Genomic DNA, 24,790 nt, shown 5'->3' with positions numbered 1-24,790 from the left:
TCCGATGCACCATTGCAGGTTTACTGTATCCCTTGGACCTTCAAATCAACGATGAAACACAGAAATTGCATCGATATTGAATACAAAATGCAAAATGTCGACTTATTTACAAGAGGATTAACTCTTCTAATAGTTCGTGCTTTGAGCCTTTCCTGGGACAGCAGTATTAGATTCCGATGCACCATTGCAGGTTTACTGTATACCTTGGACCTTCAAATCAACGATGAAACACAGAAATTGCATCGATATTGAATACAAAAGGCAAAATGTCGACTTATTTACAAGAGTAGTAACTCTTCTAATAGTTCATGCTTTGAGCCTTTCCTGGGACAGCAGTATTAGATTCCGATGCACCATTGCAGGTTTACTGTATCCCTTGGACCTTCAAATCAACGATGAAACACAGAAATTGCATCGATATTGAATTCAAAATGCAAAATGTCGACCTATTTACAAGAGGAGTAACTCTTCTAATAGTTCGTGCTTTGAGCCTTTCCTGGGACAGCAGTATTAGATTCCGATGCGCCATTGCAGGTTTACTGTATCCCTTGGACCTTCATATCAACGATGAAACACAGATATTGCATCGATATTGAATACAAAAGGCAAAATGTCGACTTATATACAAGAGGAGTAACCCTTCTAGTACTTCGTGGTTTGAGCCTTTCCTGGGACAGCAGTATTAGATTCCGATGCACCATTGCAGGTTTACTGTATCCCTTGGACCTTCAAATCAACGATGAAACACAGAAATTGCATCGATATTGAATACAAAAGGCAAAATGTCGACTTATTTACAAGAGGAGTAACTCTTCTAATAGTTCGTGCTTTGAGCCTTTCCTGGGACAGCAGTGTTAGATTCCGATGCACCATTGCAGGTTTACTGTATCCCTTGTACCTTCAAATCAACGATGAAACATAGAAATTGCATCGATCTTGAATACAAAATGCAAAATGTCGACTTATTTATAAGAGGAGTAACTCTTCTAACAGTTCCTGCTTTGAGCCTTTCCTGGGACAGCAGTACTAGATTCCGATGCACCATTGCAGGTTAGTTGTATCCCTTGGACCTTCAAATCGACGATGATATACAGAAATTGCATCGATATTGAATACAAAAGGCAAAATCTCGACTTATTTACAAGAGTAGTTACTCTTCTAATAGTTCGTGCTTTGAGCCTTTCCTGGGACAGCAATATTAGATTCCGATGCACCATTGCAGGTTTACTGTATCCCTTGTACCTTCAAATCAACGATGAAACATAGAAATAGCATCGATCTTGAATACAAAATGCTAAATTTCGACTTACTTATAAGAGGAGTAACTCTTCTAATAGTTCGTGCTTTGAGCCTTTCCTGGGACAGCAGTATTAGATTCCGATGCACCATTGCACGTTTACTGTATCCCTTGGACCTTCAAAACAACTTTGAAACGCTGAAATTGCATCGATATTGAATACAAAAGGCCAAATGTCGACTTATTTACAAGAGGAGTAACTCTTCTAATAGTTCGTGATTTAGCCTTTCCTGGGACAGCAGTATTAGATTCCGATGCACCATTGCAGGTTTACTGTATCGCTTGGACCTTCAAATCAACGATGAAACACAGAAATTCCATCGATATTGAATACAGTATTCTACAGAATTCTAATAGTTCGAGCTTTTAGCGTTTCCTGGGACAGCAGTATTAGATTCCGATGCACCATTGCAGGTTTACTGTATCCCTTGGACCTTCAAATCAACGATGAAACACAGATATTGCATCGATATTGAATACAAAATGCAAAATGTCAACTTATTTACAAGAGGAGTAACTTTTCTAATAGTTCGTGTTTTAGCCTTTCCTGGGACAGTAGTATTAGATTCCGATGCACCACTGCAGGTTTACTTTATCCCTTGGACCTTCAAATCAACGATGAAACACTGGAATTGCATAGATATTGAATACAAAAGGCAAAATGTCGACTTATTTACAAGAGGAGTAACTCTTCTAATAGATCGAGCTTTTAGCGTTTCCTGGGACAGCAGTATTAGATTCCGATGCACCATTGCAGGTTTACTGTATCCCTTGGACCTTCAAATCAACGATGAAACACAGAAATATCATCGATATTGAACACAAAAGGCAAAATGTCGACTTATTTACAAGAGGAGAAACTCTTCTAATGGTTCATGCTTTGAGCCTTTCCTGGGACGGCAGTATTAGATTCTGATGCACCATTGCAGGTTTACTGTATCCCTTGGACCTTCAAATCAACGATGAAACACAGAAATTGCATCGATATTGAATACAGAATGCAAAATGTCGAATTATTTACAAGAGGAGTAACTCTTCTAATAGTTCGCGCTTTGAGCCTTTCCTGGGACAGCAGTATTATCTTCCGATGCACCATTGCAGGTTTACTGTATCCCTTGGACCTTCAAATCAACGATGAAACACAGAAATTGCATCGATATTGAATACAAAAGCCAAATGTCGACTTATTTACAAGAGGAGTAACTCTTCTAATAGTTCGTGCTTTGAGCCTTTCCTGGGACAGCAGTATTAGATTCCGATGCACCATTGCAGGTTTACTGTATACCTTGGACCTTCAAATCAACGATGAAACACAGAAATTGCATCGATATTGAATACAAAAGGAAAAGTGTCGTCTTATTTTTAAGAGGAGTAACTCTTCTAATAGTTCGTGCTTTGAGCCTTTCCTGGGACAGCAGTTATAGATTCCGATGCACCATTGCAGGTTTACTGTATCCCTTGGACCTTGAAATCAACGATGAAACACAGAAATTGCATCGATATTGAATACAAAAGGCAAAATTTCGACCTATTTACAAGAGGAGTAACTCTTCTAATAGTTCGTGCTTTGAGCCTTTCCTGGGACAGCAGTATTAGATTCCGATGCACCATTGCAGGTTTACTGTATCCCTTGGACCTTCATATCAACGATGAAACACAGATATTGCATCGATATTGAATACAAAAGGCAAAATGTCGACTTATATACAAGAGGAGTAACCCTTCTAGTACTTCGTGGTTTGAGCCTTTCCTGGGACAGCAGTATTAGATTCCGATGCACCATTGCAGGTTTACTGTATCCCTTGGACCTTCAAATCAACGATGAAACACAGAAATTGCATCGATATTGAATAAAAAAGGCAAAATGTCGACTTATTTACAAGAGGAGTAACTCTTCTAATAGTTCGTGCTTTGAGCCTTTCCTGGGACAGCAGTATTAGATTCCGATGCACCATTGCAGGTTTACTATATCCCTTGGACCTTCAAATCAACGATGAAATACAGAAATTGCATCGATAGTGAATACAAAAGGCAAAATGTCGACTTATTCATAAGAGGAGTAACTCTTCTAACAGTTCCTGTTTTTAGCGTTTCCTGGGACAGCAGTATTAGATTCCGATGCACCATTGCAGGTTTACTGTATCCCTTGTACCTTCAAATCAACGATGAAACATAGAAATTGCATCGATCTTGAATACAAAAAGCAAAATGACGACTTATTTATAAGAGGAGTAACTCTTCTAACAGTTCCTGCTTTGAGCCTTTCCTCGGACAGCAGTACTAGATTCCGATGCACCATTGCAGGTTTACTGTATCCCTTGTACCTTCAAATCAACGATGAAACATAGTAATTGCATCGATCTTGAATACAAAATGCTAAATTTCGATTTATTTACAAGAGGAGTTACTCTTATTATAGTTCGTGCTTTGAGCCTTTCCTGGGACAGCAGTATTAGATTCCGATGCACCATTGCAGGTTTACTGTATCCCTTGGACCTTCAAATCAACGATGAAACACAGAAATTGCATCGATATTGAATACAAAAGGCAAAATGTCGACTAATTTACACGAGGAGTAACTCTTCTAATAGTTCGTGATTTAGCCTTTCCTGGGACAGCAGTATTAGATTCCGATGCACCATTGCAGGTTTACTGTATCCCTTGGACCTTCAAATCAACGATGAAACACAGAAATTGCATCGATATTGAATACAAAACGCAAAATGTCGACTTATTTACAAGAGGAGTAACTCTTCTAATAGTTCGTGCTTTGAGCCTTTCCTGGGACAGCAGTATTAGATTCAGATGCACCATTGCAGGTTTACTGTATCCCTTGGACCTTCAAATCAACGACGAAACACAGAAATTGCATTGATATTGAATACAAAAGGAAAAGTGTCGTCTTATTTATAAGAGGAGTAACTCTTCTAATTGTTCGTGATTTGAGCCTTTCCTGGGACAGCAGTTATAGATTCCGATGCACCATTGCAGGTTTACTGTATCCCTTGGACCTTCAAATCAACGATGAAACACAGAAATTGCATCGATATTGAATACAAAAGGCAAAATGTCGACTTATTTACAAGAGGAGTAACTCTTCTAATTGTTCGTGCTTTGAGCCTTTCCTGGGACAGCAGTATTAGATTCCGAAGCACCATTGCAGGTTTACGTTATCCCTTGGACCTTCATATCAACGATGAAACACAGAAATTGCATCGATATTGAATACAAAAGGCAAAATGTCGACTTATATACAAGAGTAGTAACCCTTCTAGTACTTCGTGCTTTGAGCCTTTCCTGGGACAGCAGTATTAGATTCCGATGCACCATTGCAGGTTTACTGTATCCCTTGGACCTTCAAATCAACGATGAAACACAGAAACTACATCGATATTGAATACAAAAGGCAAAATGTCGACTTATTTACAAGAGGAGTAACTCTTCTAATAGTTCGTGCTTTGAGCCTTTCCTGGGACAGCAGTGTTAGATTCGGATGCACCATTGCAGGTTTACTGTATCCCTTGTACCTTCAAAACAACGTTGAAACGTAGAAATTGCATCGCTATCGAATAGAAAAGGCAAAATGTCGACTTATTTACAAGAGGAGTAACTCTTCTAATAGTTCTTGCTTTGAGCCTTTCCTGGGACAGCAGTATTAGATTCCGATGCACCATTGCAGGTTTACTGTATCCCTTGGACCTTCAAATCAACGATGAAACACAAAAATTGCATCGATATTGAATACAAAATGCAAAATGTCGACTTATATACAAGAGGAGTAACTCTTCTAGTACTTCGTGATTTGAGCTTTTCCTGGGACAGCAGTATTAGATTGCGATGCACCATTGCAGGTTTACTGTATCCCTTGGACCTTCAAATCAACGATGAAACATAGAAATTGCATCGATCTTGAATACAAAATGCAAAATGTCGCCTTATTTATAAGAGGAGTAACTCTTCTAACAGTTCCTGCTTTGAGCCTTTCCTGGGACAGCAGTACTAGATTCCGATGCACCATTGCAGGTTAGTTGTATCCCTTGGACCTTCAAATCAACGATGATATACAGAAATTGCATCGATATTGAATACAAAAGGCAAAATCTCGACTTATTTACAAGAGTAGTTACTCTTCTAATAGTTCGTGCTTTGAGCCTTTCCTGGGACAGCAATATTAGATTCCGATGCACCATTGCATGTTTACTGTATCCCTTGTACCTTCAAATCAACGATGAAACATAGAAATAGCATCGATCTTGAATAGAAAATGCTAAATTTCGACTTACTTATAAGAGGAGTAACTCTTCTAATAGTTCGTGCTTTGAGCCTTTCCTGGGACAGCAGTATTAGATTCCGATGCACCATTGCAGGTTTACTGTATCGCTTGGACCTTCAAATCAACGATGAAACACAGAAATTCCATCGATATTGAATACAGTATTCTACAGAATTCTAATAGTTCGAGCTTTTAGCGTTTCCTGGGACAGCAGTATTAGATTCCGATGCACCATTGCAGGTGTACTGTATCCCTTGGACCTTCAAATCAACGATGAAACACAGATATTGCATCGATATTGAATACAAAATGCAAAATGTCAACTTATTTACAAGAGGAGTAACTTTTCTAATAGTTCGTGCTTTTAGCCTTTCCTGGGACAGTAGTATTAGATTCCGATGCACCACTGCAGGTTTACTTTATCCCTTGGACCTTCAAATCAACGATGAAACACTGGAATTGCATAGATATTGAATACAAAAGGCAAAATGTCGACTTATTTACAAGAGGAGTAACTCTTCTAATAGATCGAGCTTTTAGCGTTTCCTGGGACAGCAGTATTAGATTCCGATGCACCATTGCAGGTTTACTGTATCCCTTGGACCTTCAAATCAACGATGAAACACAGAAATATCATCGATATTGAACACAAAAGGCAAAATGTCGACTTATTTACAAGAGGAGATACTCTTCTAATAGTTCATGCTTTGAGCCTTTCCTGGGACGGCAGTATTAGATTCTGATGCACCATTGCAGGTTTACTGTATCCCTTGGACCTTCAAATCAACGATGAAACACAGAAATTGCATCGATATTGAATACAGAATGCAAAATGTCGACTTATTTACAAGAGGAGTAACTCTTCTAATAGTTCGTGCTTTGAGCTTTTCCTGGGACAGCAGTATTATCTTCCGATGCACCATTGCAGGTTTACTGTATCCCTTGGACCTTCAAATCAACGATGAAACACAGAAATTGCATCGATATTGAATACAAAATGCAAAATGTCGACTTATTTACAAGAGGATTAACTCTTCTAATAGTTCGTGTTTTGAGCCTTTCCTGGGACAGCAGTATTAGATTCCGATGCACCATTGCAGGTTTACTGTATACCTTGGACCTTCAAATCAACGATGAAACACAGAAATTGCATCGATATTGAATACAAAAGGCCAAATGTCGACTTATTTACAAGAGGAGTAACTCTTCTAATAGTTCGTGATTTAGCCTTTCCTGGGACAGCAGTATTAGATTCCGATGCACCATTGCAGGTTTACTGTATCGCTTGGACCTTCAAATCAACGATGAAACACAGAAATTCCATCGATATTGAATACAGTATTCTACAGAATTCTAATAGTTCGAGCTTTTAGCGTTTCCTGGGACAGCAGTATTAGATTCCGATGCACCATTGCAGGTTTACTGTATCCCTTGGACCTTCAAATCAACGATGAAACACAGATATTGCATCGATATTGAATACAAAATGCAAAATGTCAACTTATTTACAAGAGGAGTAACTTTTCTAATAGTTCGTGTTTTAGCCTTTCCTGGGACAGTAGTATTAGATTCCGATGCACCACTGCAGGTTTACTTTATCCCTTGGACCTTCAAATCAACGATGAAACACTGGAATTGCATAGATATTGAATACAAAAGGCAAAATGTCGACTTATTTACAAGAGGAGTAACTCTTCTAATAGATCGAGCTTTTAGCGTTTCCTGGGACAGCAGTATTAGATTCCGATGCACCATTGCAGGTTTACTGTATCCCTTGGACCTTCAAATCAACGATGAAACACAGAAATATCATCGATATTGAACACAAAAGGCAAAATGTCGACTTATTTACAAGAGGAGAAACTCTTCTAATGGTTCATGCTTTGAGCCTTTCCTGGGACGGCAGTATTAGATTCTGATGCACCATTGCAGGTTTACTGTATCCCTTGGACCTTCAAATCAACGATGAAACACAGAAATTGCATCGATATTGAATACAGAATGCAAAATGTCGAATTATTTACAAGAGGAGTAACTCTTCTAATAGTTCGCGCTTTGAGCCTTTCCTGGGACAGCAGTATTATCTTCCGATGCACCATTGCAGGTTTACTGTATCCCTTGGACCTTCAAATCAACGATGAAACACAGAAATTGCATCGATATTGAATACAAAAGCCAAATGTCGACTTATTTACAAGAGGAGTAACTCTTCTAATAGTTCGTGCTTTGAGCCTTTCCTGGGACAGCAGTATTAGATTCCGATGCACCATTGCAGGTTTACTGTATACCTTGGACCTTCAAATCAACGATGAAACACAGAAATTGCATCGATATTGAATACAAAAGGAAAAGTGTCGTCTTATTTTTAAGAGGAGTAACTCTTCTAATAGTTCGTGCTTTGAGCCTTTCCTGGGACAGCAGTTATAGATTCCGATGCACCATTGCAGGTTTACTGTATCCCTTGGACCTTGAAATCAACGATGAAACACAGAAATTGCATCGATATTGAATACAAAAGGCAAAATTTCGACCTATTTACAAGAGGAGTAACTCTTCTAATAGTTCGTGCTTTGAGCCTTTCCTGGGACAGCAGTATTAGATTCCGATGCACCATTGCAGGTTTACTGTATCCCTTGGACCTTCATATCAACGATGAAACACAGATATTGCATCGATATTGAATACAAAAGGCAAAATGTCGACTTATATACAAGAGGAGTAACCCTTCTAGTACTTCGTGGTTTGAGCCTTTCCTGGGACAGCAGTATTAGATTCCGATGCACCATTGCAGGTTTACTGTATCCCTTGGACCTTCAAATCAACGATGAAACACAGAAATTGCATCGATATTGAATAAAAAAGGCAAAATGTCGACTTATTTACAAGAGGAGTAACTCTTCTAATAGTTCGTGCTTTGAGCCTTTCCTGGGACAGCAGTATTAGATTCCGATGCACCATTGCAGGTTTACTATATCCCTTGGACCTTCAAATCAACGATGAAATACAGAAATTGCATCGATAGTGAATACAAAAGGCAAAATGTCGACTTATTCATAAGAGGAGTAACTCTTCTAACAGTTCCTGTTTTTAGCGTTTCCTGGGACAGCAGTATTAGATTCCGATGCACCATTGCAGGTTTACTGTATCCCTTGTACCTTCAAATCAACGATGAAACATAGAAATTGCATCGATCTTGAATACAAAAAGCAAAATGACGACTTATTTATAAGAGGAGTAACTCTTCTAACAGTTCCTGCTTTGAGCCTTTCCTCGGACAGCAGTACTAGATTCCGATGCACCATTGCAGGTTTACTGTATCCCTTGTACCTTCAAATCAACGATGAAACATAGAAATTGCATCGATCTTGAATACAAAATGCTAAATTTCGATTTATTTACAAGAGGAGTTACTCTTATTATAGTTCGTGCTTTGAGCCTTTCGTGGGACAGCAGTATTAGATTCCGATGCACCATTGCAGGTTTACTGTATCCCTTGGACCTTCAAATCAACGATGAAACACAGAAATTGCATCGATATTGAATACAAAAGGCAAAATGTCGACTAATTTACACGAGGAGTAACTCTTCTAATAGTTCGTGATTTAGCCTTTCCTGGGACAGCAGTATTAGATTCCGATGCACCATTGCAGGTTTACTGTATCGCTTGGATCTTCAAATCAACGATGAAACACAGAAATTGCACCGATATTGAATACAAAAGGCAAAATGTCGACTAATTTACAAGAGGAGTAACTCTTCTAATAGTTCGAGGTTAAGCGTTTCCTGGGACAGCAGTATTAGATTCCGATGCACCATTGCAGGTTTAGTGTATCCCTTGGACCTTCAAATCAACGATGAAATACAGAAATTGCATCGATATTGAATACAAAAGGCAAAATGTCAACATGTTTGCAAGAGGAGTAACTCTTCTAATAGTTCGTGCTTTTAGCCTTTCCTGGGACAGTAGTATTAGATTCCGATGCACCATTGCAGGTTTACTGTATCCCTTGGACCTTCAAATCAACGATGAAACACTGGAATTGCATAGATATTGAATACAAAAGGCAAAATGTCGACTTATTTACAAGAGGAGTAACTCTTCTAATAGTGCGTGCTTTTAACGTTTCCTGGGACAGCAGTATTAGATTCCGATGCACCATTGCAGGTTTACTGTATCCCTTGGACCTTCAAATCAACGATGAAACACAGAAATTGCATCGATATTGAATACAAAAGGCAAAATATCGACTTATTTACAAGAGGAGTTACTCTTCTAATATTTCGTGCTTTGAGCCTTTCCTGGGACAGCAGTATTAGATTCCGATGCACCATTGCAGGTTTACTGTATCCCTTGGACCTTCAAATCAACGATGAAACACAGAAATTGCATCGATATTGAATACAAAAAGCAAAATGTCGACTTATTTACAAGAGGAGAAACTCTTCTAATAGTTCATGCTTTGAGCCTTTCCTGGGACAGCAGTATTAGATTCCGATGCACCATTGCAGGTTTACTGTATCCCTTGGACCTTCAAATCAACGATGAAACACAGAAATTGCATCGATATTGAATTCAAAATGCAAAATGTCGACTTATTTACAAGAGGAGTAACTCTTCTAATAGTTCGTGCTTTGAACCTTTCCTGGGACAGCAGTATTAGATTCCGATGCACCATTGCAGGTTTACTGTATCCCTTGGACCTTCAAATCAACGACGAAACACAGAAATTGCATTGATATTGAATACAAAAGGAAAAGTGTCGTCTTATTTATAAGAGGAGTAACTCTTCTAATAGTTCGTGCTTTGAGCCTTTCCTGGGACAGCAGTATTAGATTCCGATGCACCATTGCAGGTTTACTGTATCCCTTGGACCTTCGTATCAACGATGAAACAAAGAAATTGCATCGATATTGAATCCAAAAGGCAAAATGTCGACTTATATACAAGAGTAGTAACCGTTCTAGTACTTCGTGCTTTGAGCCTTTCCTGGGACAGCAGTATTAGATTCCGATGCACCATTGCAGGTTTACTGTATCCCTTGGACCATCAAATCAACGATGAAACACAGAAACTGCATCGATATTGATTACAAAAGGCAAAATGTCGACTTATTTACAAGAGGAGTAACTCTTCTAATATTTCGTGCTTTGAGCCTTTCCTGGGACAGCAGTATTAGATTCCGATGCACCATTGCAGGTGTACTGTATCCGTTGTACCTTCAAATCAACGATGAAACATAGAAATTGCATCGATCTTGAATACAAAATGCAAAATGTCGACTTATTTATAAGAGGAGTAACACTTCTAATAGTTCGTGCTTTGAGCCTTTCCTGGGGCAGCAGTGTTAGATTCCGATGCACCACTGCAGGTTTACTGTATCCCTTGTACCTTCAAATCAACGATGAAACACAGAAATTGCATCGATCATGAATACAAAATGCAAAATGTCGACTTATTTATAAGAGGAGTAACTCTTCTAATAGCTCGTGCTTTGCGCCTTTCCTAGGACAGCAGTATTGGATTCCGATGCACCATTGCAGGTTTACTGTATCCCTTGTACCTTCAAAACAACTATGAAATACTGAAATTGCATCGATATTGAATACAAAAGGCAAAATGTCGACTTATTCACAAGAGGAGTAACTCTTCTAATAGTTCGTGCCTTTAGCGTTTCCTGGGACAGCAGTATTAGATTACGATGCACCATTGCAGGTTTACTGTATCCCTTGGACCTTCGAAACAACATTGAAACGTAGAAATTGCATCGATATTGATTACAAAAGGCAAAGTGTCGACTTATTTACAAGAGGAGTAACTCTTCTAATAGTTCGAGTTTGAGCCTTTCCTGGGACAGCAGTATTAGATTCCGATGCACCATTGCAGGTTTACTGTATCCCTTGGACCTTCAAATCAACGATGAATCACAGAATTTGCATCGATATTGAATACAAAAGGCAAAATGTCGAATTATTTACAAGAGTAGTATCTCTTCTAATAGTTCGTGCTTGAGCCTTTCCTGGGACAGCAGTATTAGATTCCGATGCACCATTGCAGGTTTACTGTATCCTCTGTACCTCCAAATCAACGATGAAACATAGAAATTGCATCGATCTTGAATACAAAATGCAAAATGTCGACTTATTTATAAGAGGAGTAACACTTCTACTAGTTCGTGCTTTGAGCCTTTCCTGGGACAGCAGTATTAGATTCCGATGCACCACTGCAGGTTTACTGTATCCCTTGTACCTTCAAATCAACGATGAAACACAGAAATTGCATCGATCATGAATACAAAATGCAAAATGTCGACTTATTTATAAGAGGAGTAACTCTTCTAATAGTTCGTGCTTTGAGCCTTTCCTAGGACAGCAGTATTGGATTCCGATGCACCATTGCAGGTTTACTGTATCCCTTGTACCTTCACAACAACTATGAAATACTGAAATTGCATCGATATTGAATACAAAAGCAAAATGTCGACTTATTTATAAGAGGAGTAACTCTTCTAATAGTTCGTGCTCTTAGCCTTTCCTGGGACAGCAGTATTAAATTCCGATGCAACATTGCAGGTTTACTGTATCCCTTGGACCTTCAAATCAACGATGAAACACAGAAATTGAATCGATATTGAATACAAAAGGCAAAATGTCGACTTATTCACAAGAGGAGTAACTCTTCTAATAGTTCGTGCTTTTAGCATTTCCTGGGACAGCAGTATTGGATTACGATGCACCATTGCAGGTTTACTGTATCCCTTGGACCTTCGAAACAACGTTGAAACGTAGAAATTGCATCGATATTGAATACAAAAGGCAAACTGTCGACTTATTTACAAGAGGAGTAACTCTTCTAATAGTTCGTGTTTGAGCCTTTCCTGGGATAGCAGTATTAGATTCCGATGCACCATTGCAGGTTTACTGTATCCCTTGTACCTTCAAATCAACGATGAAACACAGAAATTGCATCGATATTGAATACAAAACGCAAAATGTCGACTTATTTACAAGAGGAGTAACTCTTCTAATAGTTCGTGCTTTGAGCCTTTCCTGGGACAACAGTATAAGATTCCGATGCAACATTGCATTTTTACTTTATCTCTTGGACCTTCAAGTCAACGATGAAACACAGAAATTGCATTGATATTGAATACAAAAGGCAAAATGTCGACTTATTTACAAGAGGAGTAAGTCTTCTAATAGTTCGTGCTTTGAGCCTTTCCTGGGACAGCAGTATTAGATTCCGATGCACCATTGCAGGTTTACTGTATCCCTTGGACCTTCAAATCTACGACGAAACACAGAAATTGCATTGATATTGAATACAAAAGGAAAAGTGTCGTCTTATTTATAAGAGGAGTAACTCTTCTAATAGTTCGTGATTTGAGCCTTTCCTGGGACAGCAGTTATAGATTCCGATGCACCATTGCAGGTTTACTGTATCCCTTGGACCTTCAAATCAACGATGAAACACAGAATTGCATCGATATTGAATACAAAAGGCAAAATGTCGACTTATTTACAAGAGGAGTAACTCTTCTAATAGTTCGTGCTTTGAGTCTTTCCTGGGACAGCAGTATTAGATTCCGATGCACCATTGCAGGTTTACTGTATCCCTTGGACCTTCAAATCAACGATGAAACACAGAAATTGCATCGATATTGAATACAAAAGGCAAAATGTCGACTTATATACAAGAGTAGTAACCCTTCTAGTACTTCGTGCTTTGTGCCTTTCCTGGGACAGCAGTATTAGATTCCGATGCACCATTGCAGGTTTACTGTATCCCTTGGACCTTCAAATCAACGATGAAACACAGAAACTGCATCGATATTGAATACAAAAGGCAAAATGTCGACTTATTTACAAGAGGAGTAACTCTTCTAATAGTTCGTGCTTTGAGCCTTTCCTGGGACAGCAGTATTAGATTCCGATGCACCATTGCAGGTTTACTGTATCCGTTGTACCTTCAAATCAACGATGAAACACAGAAATTGCGTCGATCTTCAATACAAAAGGCAAAATGTCGACTTATTTATAAGTGGAGTAACTCTTCTAATAGTTCGTGCTTTGAACCTTTCCTGGGACAGCAGTATTAGATTCCGATGCACCATTGCAGGTTTACTGTATCCCTTGGACCTTCAAATCAACGATGAAATACAGAAATTGCATCGATATTGAATACAAAAGGCAAAATGTCGACTTATTTATAAGAGGAGTAACTCCTCTAACAGTTCCTGTTTTTAGCGTTTCCTGGGACAGCAGTATTAGATTCCGATGCACCATTGCAGATTTACTGTATCCCTTGGACCTTCAAATCAACGATGAAACACAGAAATTGCATCGATATTGAATACAAAAGGCAAAATGTCGACTTATTTACAAGAGTAGTAACTCTTCTAATAGTTCGTGCTTTGAGCCTTTCTTGGGACAGAAGTATTAGATTCCGATGCACCATTGCAGGTTTACTGTATCCCCTGTACCTCCAAATCAACGATGAAACATAGAAATTGCATCGATCTTGAATACAAAATGCAAAATGTCGACTTATTTATAAGAGGAGTAACACTTCTACTAGTTCGTGCTTTGAGCCTTTCCTGGGACAGCAGTATTAGATTCCGATGCACCACTGCAGGTTTACTGTATCCCTTGTACCTTCAAATCAACGATGAAACACAGAAATTGCATCGATCATGAATACAAAATGCAAAATGTCGACTTATTTATAAGAGGAGTAACTCTTCTAATAGTTCGTGCTTTGAGCCTTTCCTAGGACAGCAGTATTGGATTCCGACGCACCATTGCAGGTTTACTGTATCCCTTGTACCTTCACAACAACTATGAAATACTGAAATTGCATCGATATTGAATACAAAAGCAAAATGTCGACTTATTTATAAGAGGAGTAACTCTTCTAATAGTTCGTGCTTTTAGCCTTTCCTGGGACAGCAGTATTAGATTCCGATGCACCATTGCAGGTTTACTGTATCCCTTGGACCTTCAAATCAACGATGAAACACAGAAATTGAATCGATATTGAATCCAAAAGCAAAATGTCGACTTATTCACAAGAGGAGTAACTCTTCTAATAGTTCGTGCTTTTAGCTTTTCCTGGGACAGCAGTATTAGATTACGATGCACCATTGCAGGTTTACTGTATCCCTTGGACCTTCGAAACAACGTTGAAACGTAGAAATTGCATCGATATTGAATACAAAAGGCAAACTGTCGACTCATTTACAAGAGGAGTAACTCTTCTAATAGTTCGTGTTTGAGCCTTTCCTGGGACAGCAGTATTAGATTCCGATGCACCATTGCAGGTTTACTGTATCCCTTGGACCTTCAAATCAACGATGAAACACAGAAATTGCATCGATATTGAATACAAAACGCAAAATGTCGACTTATTTACAAGAGGAGTAACTCTTCTAATAGTTCGTGCTTTGAGCCTTTCCTGGGACAACAGTATAAGATTCCGATGCAACATTGCATTTTTACTTTATCTCTTGGACCTTCAAGTCAACGATGAAACACAGAAATTGCATTGATATTGAATACAAAAGGCAAAATGTCGACTTATTTACAAGAGGAGTAAGTCTTCTAATAGTTCGTGCTTTGAGCCTTTCCTGGGACAGCAGTATTAGATTCCGATGCACCATTGCAGGTTTACTGTATCCCTTGGACCTTCAAATCTACGACGAAACACAGAAATTGCATTGATATTGAAAACAAAAGGAAATGGGTCGTCTTATTTATAAGAGGAGTAACTCTTCTAATAGTTCGGGATTTGAGCCTTTCCTGGGACAGCAGTTATAGATTCCGATGCACCATTGCAGGTTTACTGTATCCCTTGGACCTTCAAATCAACGATGAAACACAGAATTGCATCGATATTGAATACAAAAGGCAAAATGTCGACTTATTTACAAGAGGAGTAACTCTTCTAATAGTTCGTGCTTTGAGCCTTTCCTGGGACAGCAGTATTAGATTCCGATGCACCATTGCAGGTTTACTGTATCCCTTGGACCTTCAAATCAACGATGAAACACAGAAATTGCATCGATATTGAATACAAAAGGCAAAATGTCGACTTATATACAAGAGTAGTAACCCATCTAGTACTTCGTGCTTTGTGCCTTTCCTGGGACAGCAGTATTAGATTCCGATGCACCATTGCAGGTTTACTGTATCCCTTGGACCTTCAAATCAACGATGAAACACAGAAACTGCATCGATATTGAATACAAAAGGCAAAATGTCGACTTATTTACAAGAGGAGTAACTCTTCTAATAGTTCGTGCTTTGAGCCTTTCCTGGGACAGCAGTATTAGATTCCGATGCACCATTGCAGGTTTACTGTATCCGTTGTACCTTCAAATCAACGATGAAACACAGAAATTGCGTCGATCTTCAATACAAAAGGCAAAATGTCGACTTATTTATAAGTGGAGTAACTCTTCTAATAGTTCGTGTTTTGAACCTTTCCTGGGACAGCAGTATTAGATTCCGATGCACCATTGCAGGTTTACTGTATCCCTTGGACCTTCAAATCAACGGTGAAATACAGAAATTGCATCGATATTGAATACAAAAGGCAAAATGTCGACTTATTTATAAGAGGAGTAACTCCTCTAACAGTTCCTGTTTTTAGCGTTTCCTGGGACAGCAGTATTAGATTCCGATGCACCATTGCAGATTTACTGTATCCCTTGGACCTTCAAATCAACGATGAAACACAGAAATTGCATCGATATTGAATACAAAAGGCAAAATGTCGACTTATTTACAAGAGTAGTAACTCTTCTAATAGTTCGTGCTTTGAGCCTTTCCTGGGACAGCAGTATTAGATTCCGAAGCACCATTGCAGGTTTACTGTATCCCCTGTACCTCCAAATCAACGATGAAACATAGAAATTGCATCGATCTTGAATACAAAATGCAAAATGTCGACTTATTTATAAGAGGAGTAACACTTCTAATAGTTCGTGATTTGAGCCTTCCCTGGGACAGCAGTATTAGATTCCGATGCACCACTGCAGGTTTACTGTATCCCTTGTACCTTCAAATCAACGATGAAACACAGAAATTGCATCGATATCGAATACAAAAGGCAAAATGTCGACTTATTTACAAGAGGAGTAACTCTTCTAATAGTTCGTGCTTTGAGCCTTTCCTAGGACAGCAGTATTGGATTCCGATGCACCATTGCAGGTTTACTGTATCCCTTGTACCTTCAAAACAACTATGAAATACTGAAATTGCATCGATATTGAATACAAATGGAAAAATGTCGACTTATTTACAAGAGGAGTAACTCTTCTAATAGTTCGTGCTTTGAGCCTTTCCTAGGACAGCAGTATTGGATTCCGATGCACCATTGCAAGTTTACTGTATCCCTTGTCCCTTCAAAACAACTATGAAATACTTAAATTGCATCGATATTGAATACAAAAGGCAAAATGTCGACTTATTTACAAGAGGAGTAACTCTTGTAATAGTTCGTGCTTTTAGCCTTTCCTGGGACAGCAGTATTAGATTTCGATGCACCATTGCAGGTTTACTGTATCCCTTGGACCTTCAAATCAACGATGAAACACAGAAATTGAATCGATATTGAATACAAAAGGCAAAATGTCGACTTATTTACAACAGGAGTAACTCTTCTAATAGTTTGTGCTTTGAGCCTATCCTGGGACAGCAGTATTAGATTCCGATGCACCATTGCAGGTTTACTGTATCCCTTGGACCTTCAAATCAACGATGAAACATAGAAATTGCGTCGATATTGAATACAAAGCAAAATGTCGATTTATTTACAAGAGGAGTAACTCTTCTAATAGTTCGTGCTTTGAGCCTTTCCTGGGACAGCAGTATTAGATTCCAATGCACCATTGCAGGTTTACTGTATCCCTTGGACCTTCAAATCAACGATGAAACACAGAAATTGCATCGGTATTGAATACAAAAGGCAAAATGTCGACTTATATACAAGAGGAGTAACTCTTCTAGTACATCGTGCTTTGAGCTTTTCCTGGGACAGCAGTATTAGATTCAGATGCACCATTGCAGGTTTACTGTATCCCTTGGACCTTCAAATCAACGATGAAACACAGAAATTGCATCGATATTTAATACAAAAGGCAAAATGTCGACTTATTTACAAGAGGAGTAACTCTTCTAATAGTTCGTGCTTTGGGCCTTTCCTGGGACAGCAGTATTAGATTCCGATGCACCATTGCAGGTTTACTGTATCCCTTGGACCTTCAAATCAACGATGAAACACAGAAATTGCATCGATATTGAATACAAAAGGCAAAATGTCTACTTATATACCAGAGGAGTAACTCTTCAAGTACTTCGTGCTTTGAGCTTTTCCTGGGACAGCAGTTTTTTGATTCCGATGCACCATTGCAGGTTTACTGTATCCCTTGGACCTTCAAATCAACGATGAAACACAGATACTGCATCGATATTGAATACAAAAGGCAAAATGTCGACTTATTTACAAGAGGAGTAACTCTTCTAATAGTTCGTGCTTTGAGCCTTTCTGGGACAGCAGTATTAGATTCCGATGCACCATTGCAGGTTTACTGTATCCCTTGGACCTTCGAAACAACGTTGAAACGTAGAAATTGCATCGATATTGAATACAAAAGGCAAACTGTCGACTTATTTACAAGAGGAGTAACTCTTCTAATAGTTCGTGTTTGAGCCTTTCCTGGGACAGCAGTATTAGATTCCGATGCACCATTGCAGGTTTACAGTATCCCTTGGACCTTCAAATCAACGATGAAACACAGAAATTGCATCGATATTGAATACAAAACGCAAAATGTCGACTTATTTACAAGAGGAGTAACTCTTCTAATAGTTCGTGCTTTGAGCCTTTCCTGGGACAACAGTATAAGATTCCGATGCAACATTGCATTTTTACTTTATCTCTTGGACCTTCAAGTCAACGATGAAACACAGAAATTGCATTGATATTGAATACAAAAGTCAAAATGTCGACTTATTTACAAGAGGAGTAAGTCTTCTAATAGTTCGTGCTTTGAGCCTTTCCTGGGACAGCAGTATTAGATTCCGATGCACCATTGCAGGTTTACTGTATCCCTTGGACCTTCAAATCTACGACGAAACACAGAAATTGCATTGATATTGAATACAAAAGGAAAAGTGTCGTCTTATTTATAAGAGGAGTAACTCTTCTAATAGTTCGTGATTTGAGCCTTTCCTGGGACAGCAGTTATAGATTCCGATGCACCATTGCAAATTTACTGTATCCCTTGGACCTTCAAATCAACGATGAAACACAGAATTGCATCGATATTGAATACAAAAGGCAAAATGTCGCCTTATTTACAAGAGGAGTAACTCTTCTAATAGTTCGTGCTTTGAGTCTTTCCTGGGACAGCAGTATTAGATTCCGATGCACCATTGCAGGTTTACTGTATCCCTTGGACCTTCAAATCAACGATGAAACACAGAAATTGCATCGATATTGAATACAAAAGGCAAAATGTCGACTTATATACAAGAGTAGTAACCCTTCTAGTACTTCGTGCTTTGTGCCTTTCCTGGGACAGCAGTATTAGATTCCGATGCACTATTGCAGGTTTACTGTATCCCTTGGACCTTCAAATCAACGATGAAACACAGAAACTGCATCGATATTGAATACAAAAGGCAAAATGTCGACTTATTTACAAGAGGAGTAACTCTTCTAATAGTTCGTGCTTTGAGCCTTTCCTGGGACAGCAGTATTAGATTCCGATGCACCATTGCAGGTTTACTGTATCCGTTGTACCTTCAAATCAACGATGAAACACAGAAATTGCGTCGATCTTCAATACAAAAGGCAAAATGTCGACTTATTTATAAGTGGAGTAACTCTTCTAATAGTTCGTGCTTTGAACCTTTCCTGGGACAGCAGTATTAGATTCCGATGCACCATTGCAGGTTTACTGTATCCCTTGGACCTTCAAATCAACGATGAAATACAGAAATTGCATCGATATTGAATACAAAAGGCAAAATGTCGACTTATTTATAAGAGGAGTAACTCCTCTAACAGTTCCTGTTTTTAGCGTTTCCTGGGACAGCAGTATTAGATTCCGATGCACCATTGCAGATTTACTGTATCCCTTGGACCTTCAAATCAACGATGAAACACAGAAATTGCATCCATATTGAATACAAAAGGCAAAATGTCGACTTATTTACAAGAGTAGTAACTCTTCTAATAGTTCGTGCTTTGAGCCTTTCCTGGGACAGCAGTATTAGATTCCGATGCACCATTGCAGGTTTACTGTATCCCCTGTACCTCCAAATCAACGATGAAACATAGAAATTGCATCGATCTTGAATACAAAATGCAAAATGTCGACTTATTTATAAGAGGAGTAACACTTCTACTAGTTCGTGCTTTGAGCCTTTCCTGGGACAGCAGTATTAGATTCCGATGCACCACTGCAGGTTTACTGTATCCCTTGTACCTTCAAATCAACGATGAAACACAGAGATTGCATCGATCATGAATACAAAATGCAAAATGTCGACTTATTTATAAGAGGAGTAACTCTTCTAATAGTTCGTGCTTTGAGCCTTTCCTAGGACAGCAGTATTGGATTCCGATGCACCATTGCAGGTTTACTGTATCCCTTGTACCTTCACAACAACTATGAAATACTGAAATTGCATCGATATTGAATACAAAAGCAAAATGTCGACTTATTTATAAGAGGAGTAACTCTTCTAATAGTTCGTGCTTTTAGCCTTTCCTGGGACAGCAGTATTAGATTCCGATGCACCATTGCAGGTTTACTGTATCCCTTGGACCTTCAAATCAACGATGAAACACAGAAATTGAATCGATATTGAATACAAAAGGCAAAATGTCGACTTATTCACAAGAGGAGTAACTCCTCTAATAGTTCGTGCTTTTAGCATTTCCTGGGACAGCAGTATTAGATTACGATGCACCATTGCAGGTTTACTGTATCCCTTGGACCTTCGAAACAACGTTGTAACGTAGAAATTGCATCGATATTGAATACAAAAGGCAAACTGTCGACTCATTTACAAGTGGAGTAACTCTTCTAATAGTTCGTGTTTGAGCCTTTCCTGGGACAGCAGTATTAGATTCCGATGCACCATTGCAGGTTTACTGTATCCCTTGGACCTTCAAATCAACGATGAAACACAGAAATTGCATCGATATTGAATACAAAACGCAAAATGTCGACTTATTTACAAGAGGAGTAACTCTTCTAATAGTTCGTGCTTTGAGCCTTTCCTGGGACAACAGTATAAAATTCCGATGCAACATTGCATTTTTACTTTATCTCTTGGACCTTCAAGTCAACGATGAAACACAGAAATTGCATTGATATTGAATACAAAAGGCAAAATGTCGACTTATTTACAAGAGGAGTAAGTCTTCTAATAGTTCGTGCTTTGAGCCTTTCCTGGGACAGCAGTATTAGATTCCGATGCACCATTGCAGGTTTACTGTATCCCTTGGACCTTCAAATCTACGACGAAACACAGAAATTGCATTGATATTGAATACAAAAGGAAAAGTGTCGTCTTATTTATAAGAGGAGTAACTCTTCTAATAGTTCGTGATTTGAGCCTTTCCTGGGACAGCAGTTATAGATTCCGATGCACCATTGCAGGTTTACTGTATCCCTTGGACCTTCAAATCAACGATGAAACACAGAATTGCATCGATATTGAATACAAAAGGCAAAATGTCGACTTATTTACAAGAGGAGTAACACTTCTAATAGTTCGTGCTTTGTGCCTTTCCTGGGACAGCAGTATTAGATTCCGATGCACCATTGCAGGTTTACTGTATCCCTTGGACCTTCAAATCAACGATGAAACACAGAAATTGCATCGATATTGAATACAAAAGGCAAAATGTCGACTTATATACAAGAGTAGTAACCCATCTAGTACTTCGTGCTTTGTGCCTTTCCTGGGACAGCAGTATTAGATTCCGATGCACCATTGCAGGTTTACTGTATCCCTTGGACCTTCAAATCAACGATGAAACACAGAAACTGCATCGATATTGAATACAAAAGGAAAAGTGTTGTCTTATTTATAAGAGGAGTAACTCTTCTAATAGTTCGTGATTTGAGCCTTTCCTGGGACAGCAGTTATAGATTCCGATGCACCATTGCAGGTTTACTGTATCCCTTGGACCTTCAAATCAACGATGAAACACAGAATTGCATCGATATTGAATACAAAAGGCAAAATGTCGACTTATTTACAAGAGGAGTAACTCTTCTAATAGTTCGTGCTTTGAGCCTTTCCTGGGACAGCAGTATTAGATTCCGATGCACCATTGCAGGTTTACTGTATCCCTTGGACCTTCAAATCAACGATGAAACACAGAAATTGCATCGATATTGAATACAAAAGGCAAAATGTCGACTTATATACAAGAGTAGTAACCCATCTAGTACTTCGTGCTTTGTGCCTTTCCTGGGACAGCAGTATTAGATTCCGATGCACCATTGCAGGTTTACTGTATCCCTTGGACCTTCAAATCAGCGATGAAACACAGAAACTGCATCGATATTGAATACAAAAGGCAAAATGTCGACTTATTTACAAGAGGAGTAAGTCTTCTAATAGTTCGTGCTTTGAGCCTTTCCTGGGACAGCAGTATTAGATTCCGATGCACCATTGCAGGTTTACTGTATCCCTTGGACCTTCAAATCTACGACGAAACACAGAAATTGCATTGATATTGAAAACAAAAGGAAAAGTGTCGTCTTATTTATAAGAGGAGTAACTCTTCTAATAGTTCGTGATTTGAGCCTTTCCTGGGACAGCAGTTATAGATTCCGATGCACCATTGCAGGTTTACTGTATCCCTTGGACCTTCAAATCAACGATGAAACACAGAATTGCATCGATATTGAATACAAAAGGCAAAATGTCGACTTATTTACAAGAGGAGTAACTCTTCTAATAGTTCGTGCTTTGAGCCTTTCCTGGGACAGCAGTATTAGATTCCGATGCACCATTGCAGGTTTACTGTATCCCTTGGACCTTCAAATCAACGATGAAACACAGAAATTGCATCGATATTGAATACAAAAGGCAAAATGTCGACTTATATACAAGCGTAGTAACCCATCTAGTACTTCGTGCTTTGTGCCTTTCCTGGGACAGCAGTATTAGATTCCGATGCACCATCGCAGGTTTACTGTATCCCTTGGACCTTCAAATCAACGATGAAACACAGAAACTGCATCGATATTGAATACAAAAGGCAAAATGTCGACTTATTTACAAGAGGAGTAACTCTTCTAATAGTTCGTGCTTTGAGCCTTTCCTGGGACAGCAGTATTAGATTCCGATGCACCATTGCAGGTTTACTGTATCCGTTGTACCTCCAAATCAACGATGAAACACAGAAATTGCGTCGATCTTCAATACAAAACGCAAAATGTCGACTTATTTATAAGTGGAGTAACTCTTCTAATAGTTCGTGTTTTGAACCTTTCCTGGGACAGCAGTATTAGATTCCGATGCACCATTGCAGGTTTACTGTATCCCTTGGACCTTCAAATCAACGATGAAATACAGAAATTGCATCGATATTGAATACAAAAGGCAAAATGTCGACTTATTTATAAGAGGAGTAACTCCTCTAACAGTTCCTGTTTTTAGCGTTTCCTGGGACAGCAGTATTAGATTCCGATGCACCATTGCAGATTTACTGTATCCCTTGGACCTTCAAATCAACGATGAAACACAGAAATTGCATCGATATTGAATACAAAAGGCAAAATGTCGACTTATTTACAAGAGTAGTAACTCTTCTAATAGTTCGTGCTTTGAGCCTTTCCTGGGACAGCAGTATTAGATTCCGATGCACCATTGCAGGTTTACTGTATCCCCTGTACCTCCAAATCAACGATGAAACATAGAAATTGCGTCGATATTGAATACAAAGCAAAATGTCGATTTATTTACAAGAGGAGTAACTCTTCTAATAGTTCGTGCTTTGAGCCTTTCCTGGGACAGCAGTATTAGATTCCAATGCACCATTGCAGGTTTACTGTATCCCTTGGACCTTCAAATCAACGATGAAACACAGAAATTGCATCGGTATTGAATACAAAAGGCAAAATGTCGACTTATATACAAGAGGAGTAACTCTTCTAGTACATCGTGCTTTGAGCTTTTCCTGGGACAGCAGTATTAGATTCAGATGCACCATTGCAGGTTTACTGTATCCCTTGGACCTTCAAATCAACGATGAAACACAGAAATTGCATCGATATTTAATACAAAAGGCAAAATGTCGACTTATTTACAAGAGGAGTAACTCTTCTAATAGTTCGTGCTTTGGGCCTTTCCTGGGACAGCAGTATTAGATTCCGATGCACCATTGCAGGTTTACTGTATCCCTTGGACCTTCAAATCAACGATGAAACACAGAAATTGCATCGATATTGAATACAAAAGGCAAAATGTCTACTTATATACCAGAGGAGTAACTCTTCAAGTACTTCGTGCTTTGAGCTTTTCCTGGGACAGCAGTTTTTTGATTCCGATGCACCATTGCAGGTTTACTGTATCCCTTGGACCTTCAAATCAACGATGAAACACAGATACTGCATCGATATTGAATACAAAAGGCAAAATGTCGACTTATTTACAAGAGGAGTAACTCTTCTAATAGTTCGTGCTTTGAGCCTTTCTGGGACAGCAGTATTAGATTCCGATTCACCATTGCAGGTTTACTGTATCCCTTGGACCTTCGAAACAACGTTGAAACGTAGAAATTGCATCGATATTGAATACAAAAGGCAAACTGTCGACTTATTTACAAGAGGAGTAACTCTTCTAATAGTTCGTGTTTGAGCCTTTCCTGGGACAGCAGTATTAGATTCCGATGCACCATTGCAGGTTTACTGTATCCCTTGGACCTTCAAATCAACGATGAAACACAGAAATTGCATCGATATTGAATACAAAACGCAAAATGTCGACTTATTTACAAGAGGAGTAACTCTTCTAATAGTTCGTGCTTTGAGCCTTTCCTGGGACAACAGTATAAGATTCCGATGCAACATTGCATTTTTACTTTATCTCTTGGACCTTCAAGTCAACGATGAAACACAGAAATTGCATTGATATTGAATACAAAAGTCAAAATGTCGACTTATTTACAAGAGGAGTAAGTCTTCTAA

The sequence above is a fragment of the Schistocerca cancellata genome, chromosome 4 (genome assembly GCF_023864275.1).
Source record: "Schistocerca cancellata isolate TAMUIC-IGC-003103 chromosome 4, iqSchCanc2.1, whole genome shotgun sequence".
Lineage (NCBI taxonomy): Eukaryota > Metazoa > Arthropoda > Insecta > Orthoptera > Acrididae > Schistocerca > Schistocerca cancellata.
This window is presented reverse-complemented; position numbering follows the sequence as displayed.